Source organism: Balearica regulorum, chromosome 12 (genome assembly GCF_011004875.1).
Source record: "Balearica regulorum gibbericeps isolate bBalReg1 chromosome 12, bBalReg1.pri, whole genome shotgun sequence".
NCBI lineage: Eukaryota > Metazoa > Chordata > Aves > Gruiformes > Gruidae > Balearica > Balearica regulorum.
In genome coordinates, this window is record NC_046195.1 from 11,836,986 (window position 1) to 11,855,065 (window position 18,080).

Consider the following 18,080-nt stretch of genomic DNA (forward strand, 5'->3'; position numbering starts at 1 on the left):
TAGTAATACGCTTTAAGGGGCCTTTTCATCAGCTTGTTTTAAATATTCAGTGAATTAATTAAAGTAATACTGATAAAAGAGTTAGGACGTGTTTATTTCCACAAATGCTGTTCTCAAATGAGTCTCAAGGGAAGAGAATACAGACTGCAGAAGTTTTTTGAGGACAGTTTTCACTGTTATTCAGGCATACGCTGTACCCGATATGTGGGTAAGCTTTGCCTACAGCTGAATGGAGGGCATGTGGAACGCATCTGCTTTGATTTGTTTATGGTAGGACAGGCCACTTAGCCAACAGACAGAATTAAGCTAAGATGTTAATAAAATACTAGTAGGCTTTATTTTGTTCCATTCTCCAAGGGCAACAACCAAACAGCGGTACTGCCAACTCTTGCTGTCTCCTGGACATCCGGGGTGCGCACTCCAATTAAATCTTCACAAGTGACCCTAACATGTTTTTCTGTTCTGGTGCACCAGGACAGAGGCCAGCATCCTGTAAGCACAGCCACCAAATTAGGAACCTGATGTTCGTCTGTACTGAAATAGTTACCAGCTGCCTCAGACAAGGTCACTAAATAATCCACACTGCCTTATAGCAATGACATTATAAATTCTTCCAATTTTCATGCCACTTCCAAACTTTGTTAACAATATGATGTTTCCATTGATAAAAAGTGTTAAATAGGGCAGAAGTAAGAATGGATGCATTTCCCATCTATCCCATCTCTCCATACCTTGAAGTGCACCTTGAAACCTATCATTTAACTAATCTTCATTCCAATCCAGGGATGCTGTGTCCATACACTATAATTCTGCTGATTAATAAATAAATATATTTGCTTTGATATAATAAATAAAATGGCTTACGGAAGTCCTGTAAGCTATACAATAGTGCTATATTTTTCCTATTATCTTCATCAACTAAACATGTTCTTCTCAGAAAGGATATCAAATTCATTTGAAAGACCTATTTCTGATAAACTGGTACTAAATGACACTAAATACCATTTACCCTTCATTAACTATGTATCACATCCTATAATTGCTAATCTATTTTTTGCATATTTAACAGATCTATAATTACCCAGATCATCTCTTTTCCCTTTAAAATATTAGTACAATAATTTTCTTCCAGCCTCTGGAAATTTGTCCTGTATTTCCAGATTTATGCAGAATTAACCTGCATGATATGAGAACACTTTAGCTAGCTCTTTTCAATCTCCCTGGTGCTGGCTAGCTGGACTAGCTGTACAAAAATATGTAAATGCAAATACTGCTATTGAATGTTATCTTTAAATGCTATCAGATTGAAAATATAAAATTTGTCCTATTCCCTCCAAACAGTACTGAACACTTCACCCTCCTCTTCCCTAGCAATTTTGTCAGCCTCATTATGAAATGCATCAGAATCTCTGATAACATTTCTCTTACCCTTCGTTACTTAATTCCTTTTCATCGCCTTAACTTTTCTTGGCTTGGTATTTCTCATTGTGTCCCTTCATTTCCCATAGTATTTTTTTATACTACAGCTTCTATCAAGTTCTTTTCCCATTATTAAGCATTTTTGTAGCTGCTTTCATTTTCCTAGTTAGACAGGCTTGTTTTGCATTTGTCAAAACTTACACTGCCTCCTTTCTCATTTCTCATTGTGGAAATGCAGCTTTGGAAGCATGTAGTACAAAATCAAATATTACTAGCTTTACCTTATTTGTATTTATTTGTGTGTTGAAGGAATAAGTCATGATCAATTATACCTATCAATTAAAAAACTTTAGTTCCAAGATCGATTCTTCATCCTTTAACAAAATGAGGTCTACCTACTTTACTGTATGCAAAGCTCCCAATATTAAAACTCCTATTATTAAAACAATAGATGACAATTTCTTTAGAAACGCCACAGTTTTGCATTGGCAACAGGAAATCTCCAGCGTACCTCCTCAGAATGAAATCCTTCATTGTAGATTGTCTTTATGCCATTTATATATAGACAGTTTAAAAAGGAGTCATTTTGTTCTCTGTCGCAGCGGGAAGCACACATCAGACAGTAGTGAATAACCCATCTTGTATTTTATGGTAGAATGAATGGATCAGCATTTACAATTGTTTGCTTTCAAGCTATAAATAACTTATCAGTGGCTAAAATGACTTAGAAATATGGTGGACCCAATGAAGTTAACTTTTTAATAATGAAAATCTTTCCACAATGTTTCAGTAACAAGAAGTAGGTCAAATAGGCACTCAAAACCAAGCAAATCCAGCTCCTATTTGTTATTATCCAAGCTGATGGCACTTTAGTATGGAGAATTATAGACTTTATTTTCACCTAATCTTTTGCCTTGATAAATTTTATTCTTAATACTCCATTTTCTGCTGAGTACAGCTTTCCTGCTATTTTCTTAAAGACAATCTTTCACCTTTTCACAAGTAAGATTTTCTTTTGCATTCTTAATGGAAAATTGTAAAAGTCAGAAAATGCATAAGAAAAAGATCATTTGGATGTATGCGCTGACCTATGGCCACAGAGAAATCCACACTTCAAGTCCATTTTTTTTAATACAAGGCTTAATAAAAAAGAGCTCTAAAATTAAAGCATTCTTAATAGTGAGTTTAAGATTTTTTGACAGATTACAAGATGAAGGCCTATGAGAAGGAAATAGGATTCCACTAACACAATGTCAAAATGAAAAGAGAATGGTATCACATGTAAAGAGACTTCCTTGAGTTACACAATTTTTTCCTTGAAGTTGTTCGGTTTTATGTATTATGCTCATTTCAGAAGATGCAGTAAATGCTAGGATCTATGCTACAAGGCACTGACTTGGGATATGACCTTAAAACACATATTGTTATTTTGCAATAAAGCTTCCTTATATGTTCCTTTCATTTGGGATTATTCAAACTACTTCAACGAGTAAAGCTCAAATAGAAGGTTCCAAGTGATCAATGAGGAGTTGAAAAGAGAGAAAGGGAAAAAATATAGCCAGAAAAGCTATTACACTGTTTGTTTGTTTTGTTTGTTTTTCCAGAGGTAATTTCATTTTAACTGAAAAATGTTGAGACTTGAAATTATTTTAGTAAAATGATTCTTTTAAGATGTGCAACTGATAATTCAAGTGTTTTAAGTCACTTCTAATGCAAATTTCAGCAAGTGCAAGCAGCCTTCAGAAAGGCATTAGTCATGGTTATCTAACAACTTTATCTGCTTCTTTGCATACTTAGCTATTTAGTAAGGAATAATTCAACAGGGAGCCTCAGACAACTGAGAAGATGGCAGAAACTGTAAAACCACATTAAGTTCATATACTGTCAAAAAAGAGCAAGAGGGCAACAGAATGAGGCTGGTTTACACCATGCAAGAATCCAGCTTATTAAGTCCACAGGAAAGAATCAAGCTGCATTTTGATCTAGAGCTCGTTCCTGTTTCAGCCACAAACATCAAATAATTTTAGTTATCTTCTCAAAAGATCCTTTATGTTCCTAAAAGCACCGGAGAGGCTGCTTAAATATGTAGTGCTGGCAGGCTTTGATCAAAACCAAGCACAGCAATAAGGAATGATAATTGTTCCAAGTAATGCTGGACAGCACCAAAGAGACTCCGAGCACCAGGATAATGCAAGACTCTCAACACCAGATACACATCTTAAGCCCTCAGTTCATGTTAACTTCTGTTTGTTTCCAAGCACAATATAGTTTTTAATGTAAAAATACAGTTTAAAAAATTTTAAACTAATGGAACCCAGATTAAACAATTATGCTACTGCAAGGATGCTGGATGAAATTCTGGTAACTCTTTCCTCCAAGAGTCATTCCTTATAAATCTCCTAGAAAGAGCTCTCAATGTTTCAAATTAACAGCCTGATTTTGCAAACTGTTAGCCACCTGCTAGGGAGGTTGACAGACTCCTCCACTCCTGTCAAAATAAATGGAAACTGAACGGGTGCGAAGGTCAAAGGATGGGACTCTAGCAAGCCAGCAGTTATCTTATCACAATCAAGATCTCTTTACTGAAAACAGGAAAATGAGTGCTGTTTTTCCAGTTCTCAGCACGCACAGCTCAGTGCCTTGTGCTGCACACTGGCTGAGTAGCAAACCCAGACCGTTGGGTTAGCACTTCACATGGGTAAATTCTGTATGAACCTCCAACCAGCCAAGACTGCTGTGCAACTGAAACCACCCTCAGCAACACAAACTGGCAAGTTTCCCTTTTCTTTAGTACAGAGGGAAAGGGAAAGAAAGGAATATTCCATTATCATACAAATAATGAAAGAAAGGTCAGAAAGGGCTCTAAGGCAAGTGAAGTACCTTAAAGCTGATCTTTATTACAACTTACTTTCCTGCCTAGCAGCATTTCTGTTTCTGCTGTTTGGTGGGTTGTTGGTTGGGTTTTTTTAACCAGCTGGGGATAAAAGAGGAACATTGGAAGTGAGACTGCACAAGGCAGAAACATAATCTCGTCTCTACAAAGCCTGCTCAGCGCAGCTCACGTGTGACCCACTGCACTTGATAACCTGTGCCACAGCTTGGCTAGCCATCAGAAAAGAGAATCGCAACCAGTTGTACCTGAGAATGGTCTTTTGGAAACTGAGCTCACACAGCCAAACAATAACACTAGCTAAAAGGTTGGCGGCCTGAGTTTCAAGTAGCAGAATCTTTTAACACGGCATGCAACTTCAGGCAAATTTCAACTAATTTTTTCTCAAGCATCCAAAATATGTATTTCTAATGAAAAAAAAAAAAAAGCAATTCTGTTTTTCAATAGCATTCTTAAAAGTACAAACGGATTTTAAATGGTGGGAGAACTAGTAAGTATGCAGTTACAAGCAGGAAAAAATACTGGGTAATTAAAATGTAGCAGTCTGCAGTCAGGTGCAGGAACATTGTGAGAAATCAAGCTTCCGTCTTTCCCTGGCCTGGAATGGCAGGTGCTGAGAATGCTACATATAAGAAAAGAAATCACATTTCTGTTATAGAGGGGGAAAATTTGCCTTAAACACAACTTTTAGATTAGAAAAAGTAGGATTAGAATTAGAAAAACAGATAATGGGATTTCCAAAGGAGTTTCCAAAAATGTCCAGTGGCTAGACACTTATATATGGGAAAAATTAATGGGGGAGAAGGGAACTCTGAATGTATCAACTCAAATTTCACCAATAAGAATGATATGAGAATGACATCAAGCAAATTATGTTTTTGGAACAGGGATAAAGACAGTGTTTTAAAAAATTAGCTTTCATTGAGCCATGAATGAACAATCTTAAATTAATCCTAAAAATACATACATATAATCATATTTACCTAAGCTGATTCAGGTGTACCTGCACAAACAAAACTCCTATCACTTTTCCTGAGTTTAAAAACCAGGAATGGAAGAAATGTATATCAGATATTCTTATCTAAAATCTGAAATAAATGGTGACGCAATGGCAGCATGGATATTATAAGAAATGCCAACTCTTAAAATTTTAGTTCTTTGAGAAAGCCATGAACCACATGATACCTCTCACTATACAACCAACTATATTGTTAATGGAAAAACACAGCTTTCCTCACTGCATATTTCACCATACTTCAATCATTTTACTCTCTTCAGAGAAGGCAGCAATACATTTAAAGATGATGGAGAAAAACACCATGTGCCTCATTTCAGGATGCACGATCTGCTGTGCCTGAAATGAGAATTTTTGCAGTAAAATTCCAAGAATTACAGAGGGTCTCAGAACTGACCCAAGAGCACAGCATGACCAAGCTGACTGCATCAGTAAGCACCACCATAGCACAAAGAGTTACAGAATTCAGAGCTTTAGCATTTCAAGCTCACTTTCCAAATGTCCTTCAAAGTGATTCTAGGTATTTTCAGACATACTAAAATCTCCTGATAAGGACAGAGAGAACAAACAGAGTGCTTTGTTCATTTACCGCTCCCAAAAGGTTAATGCAAACCTGTGTATGTTACTATACCAGAGAAACAGGGAAGTGCAATGTGCTCCTAACTCCATTTTCACTTGCAAAACATCCCTTTCAGTTGCTTGTAGGCTATCATGAAATCATGTTTTGCATACAGGACTTTGTGGCTTTTAAGTGCTGGTCAGAAAAGCAAATGACCCTGCTCAGGAACCCACGGGATAACTATTATTTACCTCCATCTTTCGTAAGAGGGGACATGTTACACATCTCACTTCACAGACTGAATCAAGAACAGACACACAACACAACATTCCCATGTTAGCTCAATGCACTGACTTCCAACGATTTAGAAAGTCAGACACAATAATTCTCTGTCCACAGGTGACACTGAAATGCCAGTTGATAAATGCATCCAATCACAACACTCTTTCTTCCACACGGGCCATTTCCTTAAATAATTACTCACTGTTAAGCACTCCCTGTCCTCTCCTCCCCCCAGCCAGACACCATTACTCACCCCAGTCAGATCCCAATGTGTCATCATTGGAAAGTACATGGCAAAGATATCAGAGGGTGTTCAGAAGGAAAGAAAACAAAACTTTGTAAATATTTTAAAACTTATTTCCTACAATGTCTAACACTTCTTACCAATGAGGTTTGGTAGGTTTAGCTGTGGTATGTGAAGAAATTATCAGCGTGCCACTTCTGTCTGCTCCCTTCCAGTGCCAGAGATGGCTTCAGGTATTAACAAGACCCTTTCCCAGCTGCTTCAGCACACAGTGCAGCACAGAGCTCAAATTGCTGAGATTTAACACTGGCTAGTGCTGAGATGTCACTGGAACTGGGGACTGAGAGTGCAACCATTCAGGCACTGCTTCTGGCAGGGGTAGAAATCTGGCAGCAGAAATGTCTCAAAATACCACAGCTGTGCTGCGGACAGATCACAGCTCCAAGTTGCCTCTCGTTATTTTAACAAGAGTAAGAAACATCTATGGAAGCATATCTAACACTTGCAATAAATAACTTCCACTGGTACCATAACTCTTTATTCTGTATTTGTCAGCCACAAAAGTTAGTTACTGTCTCATATATTCCAGCCCCAGGAATATTATCCTCTAATTCATGATTCTGATGACCCCATTTCTGCATGTCTTCCTCACCTTTGCTTGTTGCAAATTGTTCTCATATATTGACTTGCTGGCACACTTCAGCCTAAATTTATTTTCCATTCCGTAAGTTGCTTCACAAATCCATTTCTGCACAGATGATTTGTTTAACATGTCTACCTAGCAAATATTATCTAGTCTTCCTAGGATACTGGTTAAAGAACAGGACTTTTAAATAACAGCTTACTAACCATGTGAGACTAACACGATCAGTTGCAGTTGATGTACAGAACAATTCAGGCTGACCATTTTCAAAAGTATTTTGGCAATCCATTTTCAAGAACAAATATACAACTATTTTCATGCCAATTTTGTTCTCGCAACTGACCCAGTTCTTGAAGTCTGTAACTGAAAAGTAATAACATTACAGTAATAAAATAAAAAAATAATGTTCAAAAATTATTATAGAATTGGAGTGATTTGTTGCACACATTTTAATCCAACACGCAGACTAAGCATTTCACCAAAATCAAGGCTTTAGCTCTGTTGTTCCCAATTATGTGCGGCAGCAGTCCAAATACAGAAAATTGTTACCACATTTTATTCTTTTCCATGATGAAGAAAACAGTAAGCAATGCAGCTAAATGCAGAATAACTTCTCATTTCTGAATAATCAGTTACCTGACTAACCCACCCTACTTTGCTGTATAAGCTACAAAGGAACATTTCTTTGCAGATTTTAATTTTTCCAATTTCTTTCACAGGCTAGCAACAATGAAATAAAATTTTGAGTTGATTTCCATCTCTCTTTTTGCGAAAAAAGTAACTAACTTTGGTGACATATTTATTGTCAAGACCAGATGATTATTGAGGAGAATGGATTCAATTGAAGAACTCTGGAAGCTTCCCTTAAAAAGAACAAGTTGGCTGAAGTTTATTACTACTTTTTAAAAAGAGTTCTTAAAAAGTGCCACGTTATAGAAACTCTCTTAACATACCACAAAGTATTAACTATTAAATGGCAAGGTAAAGACAAAGCTAGTAGACGAGCTCTGTATATTTCTTCTCCTTGGCTCCCGAAAACATTGATTATAAAACAACTGAGACTATCCAAAAGTAATGCAAACTGTCTAAGAAAAATAGATCCTAATGACTTACAGTATATTAAATAGACCAACATCCAAAGAAAGGGAAAATGCTTTCAGACAATGTAACACACAGGATTTAAAGAGATAGGGCTCACATTTAAAAAGGAGAAGGAGTGGTACAATACATTAGAAATGACCTTCTTTTTTTTCTAAAATATAATGTTCCTCTGCAGTGTCATGAAACACAATACAACTGCAGAGCACTCGAATGAAACTCTGTCCAGAACTGAAAATGGGTTATAAATAAAAAGGGGAGGTGAGAGGGAGGAAGGGAGCCAATTTCACTGCTCAAGCTAAGTGAAATACAATGAGTAAACATACAGCAGGAATGGTGAGAAGTCGACTCACTTTCAGTGTGGATCACTTAAAGGGAAGGCAGTAAATGTATTGATGTTTTGGGTGGTGGTAAATTTATATGATCATAATGACACATGGACAAATAACTTTTGTAGTACTAAAAGAATGCAGAACTTCCAGAGTCCTGGCAGCTCTTTAAGAAGGTAATTAGAGCAATCAACAATTTCTTCTCACTCCTTTATAAAGGCTGCCAGGAATCATCTGGCTTGTCCTAAGCAAGCTCCCTCTTTGCTATAACCCAAAAGGACCAGCACTCCTGAGAAATTATGGTGGTGCAAAAACGTCTACAGAATGAAAGCAAGGGGCCCGCAGATTGTATTGCTGTCAAGACTCTTCACATGGCAGACAGTTCCCTGACCAAATTTCTTCAGCCAGGCACTTGCCCAGGTTTTTGTATTCTCAATGCTTCTCATATATGTGTGTTTTTAGTGATACAATTTTAGTGATGACAGATTTGATATGTTGTAAATACTGATTTTTTTTTTTTACTAGCCTGAAGCCTTTGGAATAACTAATACTGTTCTTTTTGAGTAAGGTTGTAACACAGAGTTTTATGGTGTAAATAGCCAGCTAAAAAGACCAAAAAAAAAAAAAAAATCTTTAAAACAGTGACAATATACAGTATTTTGATTTTCACAGAAATATTTTAACAATTACTGAATTTTGTGAGTGTACAATAACCCCCGAAAATCTTAGAAAGTGTTGCAAATTTAAGTCAATAATGTACAAAAATTGCTTCAGACACTAATATCTCACCTCTAACTCTATAGTGAAACACATCAACTACTTAATCGAAACACCATGCAACCCTCTGTGTTATGGGATCGGATTCCTTCCTCAATGAAACTGTGGCATCACTGTGTGTACACCAGTGTAATCATGACCAAAATCTGGCTCATTTTGCATAGCCACATATATGGGATTTGCATTAAGACTGTGGTCCAAAACCAAACACAGCAATAACATGCACTGCTTTCAATAAGTCCGATGGTATCTCTGTTGAATGTTACAGAACATATGCCATAATTCTGGAATTATCTCATGTATTCAATACCTATTGTGAGAAGTAAGAAATATCTCTTTCCATGAAGGCAAATGATCTGACCTTGACTCACAAGTGTTTTCAACTAAGCAAGTATAATTTCATTAAATATATATATTGTGCCCACCAATATAACATACATGAGATGCTAACACTCATGTGTTTCATTACTCTTAATTTTTTGTACAATTCTGGTGATATTACTATGGAACCTACCTCTCAGTTATTATTCACCTGGTCTTCTTTGGATTATATAAGTTTTCAGTGAGTCAAGGGTTCTCCCTTCTTTAACACTTTCCTGTAATATTTACTAAAGCATTAAATTGCTCTGTTCCTAACTGTGAATGATCTTCAAAAAATCTAAGATACTCACAGAGCTTCTAGACTTCTGTATTTATTGGAAAGAGCCAATGAACATCAGATATATTAGTATTTAGTTTAAAAAAGTAAACTCATATGAGTTCTTTAAGGTCTACTGTCATTCCTGTTTTCACTGATCACTTGGTTGAAGGAGTCTTCTCTCTGCTTAGCACTAATGGGTGGAGGTCCCCCAAAGTCAATGAATGACTGGCCTCAAGTGACTGAGAACTTCCTGTATCCATCACATCTTTAATCTAAGGATTATAGAAACTATTTAAGACAGTTCTCAATTAAATACTCTGTTAAAACCACATCAAAAGCCTGATTCTCCCAAGCAGTGAGAGAGTACAGAACTGATTATAATTGAGTATCTTAAAACAGGGAAAAAAAAAAAAATATGTGAAGCCACAGACAATTATCAAACTTAGGGTCAAGTTATCTTCTTACTTGCACGCTGCAGGGAAGGAAGAGCAAAAGGTCTTTACTGACTCTCCTTTTAGCAATGTAACAAAGAGCACATTTTATTTTATTTTTTAACTTAAGATATTGGTTGAGAACAATTGCAAGTCTTTCTAAAAGTCTTCAAATTACCATGAATACTCTAGGCAAACATGGGAAACTTTTTGTGCTTTTTCTCAAAATGCAAGCAACTCCACATTCTTAGAATATTGCAGGCCTATTTTTACCTCAGAAACTCGCAATCTCTTCTACTTGTTGACGGGTATGTCAGGTCCTAAGATTTCTTTTGCCTCCACACATGGGGCGAATCATTAAAACTTGGGAAACAGTCACCACCAGCCTGACTGCTTTGAATATGAACATTCAAGGTCTGAGACTGAAATCCTAACAGATTTCTTTTTCCTCCCTATTAGATAGGACTTGTTGGTTTTGTAGGTGCCCAAACATGGACATTCACCATGAAGTCCAGGTCCCAGTTACAAATAACGGGTTCAATTCATCGACTTTGATTAGAGAATGACAATTCAGTGGGGGAATCCCATTGTCTGTGCATGCACACGCCCACACACAGAAAACAGCCAGCATTGGGGGTGAGGGGAAGAGAGAGATCCACCCAGCTTCAGAGGCCTCTTTCCAAAAGCTAGGCCATACTGGCTCAATCAAAAGTGACACACTCCAATTGTATTTTACTAATTATGTGCTCATGGGGAATAGCATCAGAATCTTGGAAACCATAGTTTGTACTGAACGGTCCATTACACTGATCGCTGTACAGTTTTGGATGATTTCTCACTACTTATTTTAAAGATTCTGGGTTGAAAAACAAGGTTTCTCTCACCTCCATGCTGTGTAAATCCCAGTGGTTCTTCAAAGCTGATTTTTTTTTTATTTTTTGCCATGACAATCACTGAAATATATCTGTGTATATACACAGAACATCTGGAATTAATGGTTTCAATTAATGAAGTACATAAAAGTGGTACTCTAGAACATACGTTAGTGAGAACCAGATAAGTAACTTTTATTTGGGAGATATGGGAGAAAAGAACTGGGGGATCACCAAATGAGCCAGGTATCTGCAAATAGCTAACTAGGGCACTGAGGGGAACAAACAGCTCTGGCCTGTTCTTTGTATACTTCAACACAGTAATGCTGATTTTATACAAAAATGGGAGATCCCAGTTGAAGGAGGATGATGGATATACATGCATACATATCCACACATAGTTGCATTTTTTTTCCCTCTTCCATTTGAGGTAGCAAAGATTAAAGCAGAAGTTTTGTTATACTGTGGCTACACAGAAATTCTCCAAAAGATACATAAATACTTAATGTAACAGGAATCACTCAGATGTAGGTCAGCAAACTGCAAGCCTCACTAAGTCCCAACACAGGAGTACTTAACCTTTGAGTAAAACGGGTGGTTTGTTAGCCTGTCACGCGACCCAAGCCTCCCTTTCTCAGTTTACACTGCATGGTGTAACACGCTACGTAGCCTGGCGTAGCTATGCATCACTGCTAATGCATCATGATATATGAGTAGTACCAGAACCTAAAATGTATGAAAATTAGAGAGCCACAGAACACAGAAGTCCTTTAAATACATTTTCCATTCTTAAAAATAATTCAAATGCCTTGTAATTAAGTATAGTATTTACAGATTTAACTAAGCTATTTATAGATAAAATAATAATTTATGTAAAATTTACAAAGCCCTTGCAGGCTTTGCTTCTGTTTACAGATAAAAGTATCTGCAGAAACTGCTGTTGATCCAGATGCCTGTCTAATACATAATACTTCACAGCCTTACAAAATGCTGTGTATAAAAGAATGGAAACTGCTTTTTGGCCTACTTTCTATACTGACATACTGAAGAGGAGGGATAGTCTTGTGGTTGAGACACTTGGCTGGGACTGAGATGACCTGGGTTCAGTTTCAGACTCAGCTACAGACTCCCTGTACGCCCTTACACAAGTGACTTAATCTCCCTGTATATTAGCTCCCCACATGTAACGTGGGGCTGCCAATACTTCTGGATGCTGTTGGGGTTTTTTCCTCTTCAGACTACACAGCCTTTGGGACACAGACTTGTGTGTTTTGTGAATGATAAAGGGAGCCTCAAACTGAGTTCAGGCCTCTTGGCATTACTGTAATAAAACAAGAAAAGACCTTTCATGTAATGTTTTTTGTGTTAAGACCCTTCAAGTTTGGGGTGTTTTTTTTTAATGTTCAATTGTCAGTTTCTAGTAAAACACCAGAGGAATTAGCTGCTGAGATTTTCTGTGCTGGGCGAGTGCAACAGCAGCAGAACACATTCCACAGGGGAACTCATGCACAATCAATTAGGTCGTCTAATTAATTTTCCAATTCAATAGATGCTATGAACTATTTTTTATGCAGAAATATATCTATACTGGATACATGTGTAAAAGCAATCCAAAAACTCCTAAAATCTTAGAGGAGAAGGACAGATCATAAAATCAGAGAGTAGTTTGGGTTTGAAGGCACCTTTAAAGGTCATCTAGTCCAACCCCCCTGCAATGAGCAGGGACATCTTCAACTAGATCAGGTCTAGTTGAAGTTGAAGCCCATCCCCATCTTTCTTATAGGCCCCCTTTAAGCCTTCTCTTCTCCAGGCTGGACAACCCCTGCTTTCCTCACAGGAGAGGTGTTCCACGATCATCATGGCCTCCTCTGGACTTGCTCCAACAGGTCCATGTCTGTCTTGTACTGGGGACCCCAGAGCTGGACACAGTACTCCAGGTGGGGTCTCAGCAGAGCTGAGTAAAGGGGGAGAATCACCTGCCTCAACCTGCTGGTCACACTTCCTTTGATGCAGCCTAGGATATGGTCGGCTCTCTGGGCTGCAAGCACACTTTGCTGGCTCACGTCCAGGTTTTAATCCACCAGTACCCCAAGTCCTTCTCCACAGGGCTGCTCTCAAATCCCTCCATCCTCCAGCTTGTATTGACTGCCCTGACACAGGTGCAGGACCTTGCACTTGGCCTTGTTGAACCTTATGAGGTTCACATGGGCCCACCTTTCAAGCCTGTCCAGGTCCCTCTGGATGGCATCCCATCCCTCAGGCATGTCAACTGCACCACTAGCTTGCATGCTACCTGTAGGTAGGGGAAAGCCAGAGCAGAAAGCCTTCAGGGAACAAGCGTGAAGGAAACAAGGATACAAAGAAGAAAAACAGCAGAAGAGCAGAGGGAAGAAAAACAGGAAGGCAGCAAAGACGGGATGGACCAAAGCAAATCTAACAAATGAGTGGGAGGCACAGAGACATGGAGAGATAAACAGTGGGAGCCAGCAGACACCATGTGTGAGAAGCGGAGAAAAAGAAGGGGAAGGGAAGGAAAAGGCCATCCAGCCCAAGAGCTTCGCCAGCCAACCAGTAGAGGGAGGTTTGCCAGGACAGGCCAGCCAACTAACTAGTTAAAAAGGCGGTCCAAAGCGCCAAATAATAGAGAGCAGCAAGCCAGGCAAAGCCATCCAGGAGAGGAATCCACATATCGAGTAGACTAGGAGCAGTCCCAGCTCCACCCGGGAGCTGAGTTACCTGCAGCAAGCACCATGCTTTGCAGAGTGGGAAAGGGCATTAGCAGTGCTCACCTTCATGCTCTGAGAAGCAAAAAAATGCTAGAGAATGTCACAGCAATGTGATGAGCATCTCACTGACTCAGTAGACCACAGTATCCCACCTGGCTATGCACTCTGAAATATTATCCACTATCTAGCACTGGGTGACCAAATATGAATAAACGATGATTACACAAATTGCAGATATTAACCATTGATTTTCCCAAAAGGTGCCTTCCTCCCATCTGTAGAGTTGATTTACGTATTTTATTTCTAGTTTGATATTTTCAAGCTGATACGGTACAAATTATGTACCCCAATATTATTTGTATAGTTCAATGTCATAATCCTAAATCAGGAAAAACAAACAGCAGGCCAGTGACAAATAAGAATATGAGATTTAAAAAGGGGTTACAAACCACATGAAGAATGGCCTAATCCACCTCTGACAACATACTGCTTGTCTGTTAAATTAGGCAACTCCTATCTATCCATCTTAAAGAAATAAAAATAAGTGTAATGGATTTCTAATACATAGCAAATACTTGTGCTGTCTTCTGACATATTTTTTACACTGAAAGAACAACTGAACAATTGATTGGAGCAGAATAAACCATGGTAAGGCCTAAGTGTGTTCCCATCTTTAAATTTAACATTCATCATTCAAAAACAGAAAATAAATTAGCAGTAGAAGACACACATTTAAACCATTTCTGAGAAGAACAAGCTCCATTTTACAGTCACCAGACTGTTAAGTGCATCCTGTTAACATCTCCCCAACACGTTTTCCTGCTGTAACCTGGCATCATACAAAGCAGGTACTGAGGTTAAGAGGTGGTCCTGTCAAGAAATCAGGACTCACAGAAAGAACAGAAGCGAGGTAATCTATGTGGGACCAATGTGTCGATGCTCACCTTACCCTTCTGGATGTAGGATCTGATCCACACCACTGAAACCCTTGAGTATCTTTTTCCTTTAAACTTCACTGGGCTTTGAATGAAGTATTAAGCCATTAGGAAGCCAGTAGTCCAATTCAACTCCCCTAACCCCTAGCAGATTCACAGCTGAGACAGAAGATGCTTTAGGTATTAAAAGTTGACTTCTGCTTGGGACTGAGTGCAAGAGAATGGTACATGACAAGGCAGCACGGTGGAGTTCCTGCAGCTGGTAAGAGGAGAGGGAGGAATGGAAGCAGGAGGGAGCTCCCGTCTCCGGATGGGGAGCAGCAAAGAGTTAAAAGGGGTAAGCATATAGAGTACGGCATAATGCAGTTTAAAGTTCCTCTGTGGGAGCTCTGGCATCTGTCTAAGCTGCAAGGTTTAGCAATTACAGTGCCAATTTAAACTTGTACTTAAAAATATAGGAAATATTTTCTTTTAATTTTTAATAGAATGGGTACATTTAGGAATCTAGGTGGTCACCAATACACATGTGCATCACTCCCAGCAATGTTAATGGAACAACAGACTGTTCTGAGTGGTGTCTAAAGTTTCAGCTGCTTGTAAACCAGCACTGTGGGAAAACTTTTAGTCGACTTTAAAAAAATTCTCATAAACCAGTAGAAAGCTCATAATTTAAGACATTTCAGTGGCAGAGAAAACTTCCCCCTGATTATCAGAGGTATTTTGCACTCTATCCAAAAGGTAAGTAAGATTTCTCCCAGAAATAATGTCTTTTATCCCCATCATTCTTAGCAGAAAAGTGCCTGAACATCTATTTTAATTAAGCTTCAGGTTTCAACTACACTTGTGATAAGTAACATTCGTATTAGAAAAATGTTAAAGTATCAAATAGTTTAGTCTTATAAAATAAAATAAGCTTGCAGTGGTTAAACTGACCTTACACACAATCTTTTTATTAGTGTATGAATATATTATAAGCCTAAATAAAGATAATGTAATTTAGCCCACACATTTGAAATAAGATAACCACTGGTTTGGAACTCTTGCCTGGCAGCATGCTGATCTCTTTCTTTCCTCCATTTCATTTAATTAGGAACTTGAAATTGGATCAGCAACTTTTAAACAGCTTAAAAGCCCTATTCACAAAAGTGATCTTGATTATTTTTCACGTGAGCATCAGGCTGCCCCTCTGCAGGGCTGCAAGCCTGCTGCCTGTCATCTCATTCTGCTTTGAAGGCAGTGTAGAGAGTCACTGGCATCCTGGGTACTCCATCTGCACCTCTGCATCAATATCACACCGGGGCAAACCACACACAATACTGACTACTTAAAAAAACCCCACAAACCCAATCAAACCAAAACAACAACAACAAAAAAATCAACCAAAATAACAGCGCAGTCATCATCTCATGGAAAAAGGAAGGCCCAAAACTCTTCCACATCAGCTCAAATTTGAGCATAACTTAAATCCAACTAAAATGAAAGCAAAGATCTCCTTTGGATTTAAAAGGACTACTTACACTTCATCAGAGGCTACTGGAGGACACATATACAAACTTCTCTATGTGTTAATCAATGTACATTAACAGACCTGCATTCAAGAAATGTTTTAGAAATGAGATTATCACATGAAAGATTGCGCATGCAGCACATAAGCCCAAAAGAAAAAGCACACTATGTTACAAAACTGAAAGAGGTTGTATGTATTTTGTTTGCTATTTACTCTACTAGAATATTTTTTATGCATCATCTTGAAATCCCAAATTGCTCTTAAATAAATAGCATTCCATATAATGGTATTTTCCATACCCTACACCCACAGATAACAGTTTTCTTTGCTAAAACACATTCAGCTTTGTGGCTTATGCCTTTTAGCCCTTCTTTGTTTTATCCAAAATTACTGATTGATAGTATTGTGTGGTAACATAGCACAGAGCTACTTGCTTTTCTCAATAACCTTGCACACTTTCTTGAAACCTGGCTGACAAGATATGATCACGTCAACTCCGACTCCTAATTCAAAGCCCACTCAAGTCTTTGGGCGTCCCTTTCTTTGATGTGAGTAGTTACTGAGAATTTTCATCCAAGCTTCACTTCTCTGAACAATGTAAGACTTCTACCACTGAGATTAAAATACTGCCCAAATGTTTGAATATACAACCAACGTACACGCATGTGTATATGTGAAATGCATGTATAATCTACCCTCTGAACATAGCAAAACAAAGAGTTGTAGAATAAATGTAAACCATTCCCTGCAGGGTTTTGGCAGCAGTTTACAATAAGTGGCAAATCATTACTGCTTTTGATGTTTATTGTAATGTTAGCCATCTTGAACTCTTTTGGTATTTCCTTGGATGCAGTGGGCAGTTGCCTAGAAATTTCCTTTGTGGTATTTAATGCAGAGTCACTACACAACATTTTATAAGATTACCCAAGTATTTATGAACAAGGAATAGAAGCTGCATGTCCACATGTACAAAACCCATCTAATTTGTTTCAATGATTTCAGACACTACAAAACACAATTCTCATATCAAGAATTCCTTCAGCAGACAAACATGAAGAACAGTGTCAGTCTCTTAGTAGCGGGAGATGTCAATAAGAGCTCCTGTAGTTGCACTCCAGACAACTACAACTAAAGTGTCAAAATTATCTCAAGTCTTCTGACTCTCTGCTCCATTATATGGAATTCAAAGGCAGCGTTACCATTTATTTCAAACAGGACCAGGATACGGCTCATGGTATGTTTTGGGGATAGTCAAATCATTGCAACAGCAGCAAGACTTTGCATCAGAGTAACAAAGAGAAATTCCTCCCAGCTTGAGACTGAAGTGGACATCAACAACATAGGCTGAAGGAAGTTGTTATTTCTATTCAAAATTCTAAACAGCTGTTTTCAAGGCAGATTAAAAGATTTTTTCAATGTTTGGATTCAACTCAAGAGCTTTATCTAATGCATACTTTGTATTTGAGTATTTGTTGAATTAGAAATTTAATAGAGCAGCTGAGTATTTTAAAATCTTTTGGAAGATGTGAAAAAGGGATGTGAACTCTAGCACACCCTGTAAAACATAAATTTCTTACCAAAAGAATATGTTATTCATGTGCTCTGTACATTAGGTCAATTATTACTCACTTTCTTTGGAGAATAACCAAGTGCCTCCACCCTTTATAACAGAGCACTGTAATCAGCTATAGTAAGAATAGCAGAATTATTCTA

General features: G+C 38.0%; 1 protein-coding gene across 3 annotated transcripts in view; it reads right to left on the reverse strand.

Annotated features, from left to right (window-relative positions):
- The window catches only part of FBN1 (fibrillin 1), a 153,187-nt gene that overhangs the window by 98,506 nt on the left and 36,601 nt on the right, over window positions 1–18,080 (reverse strand). The gene's annotated exons all lie outside the window — the stretch shown is intronic.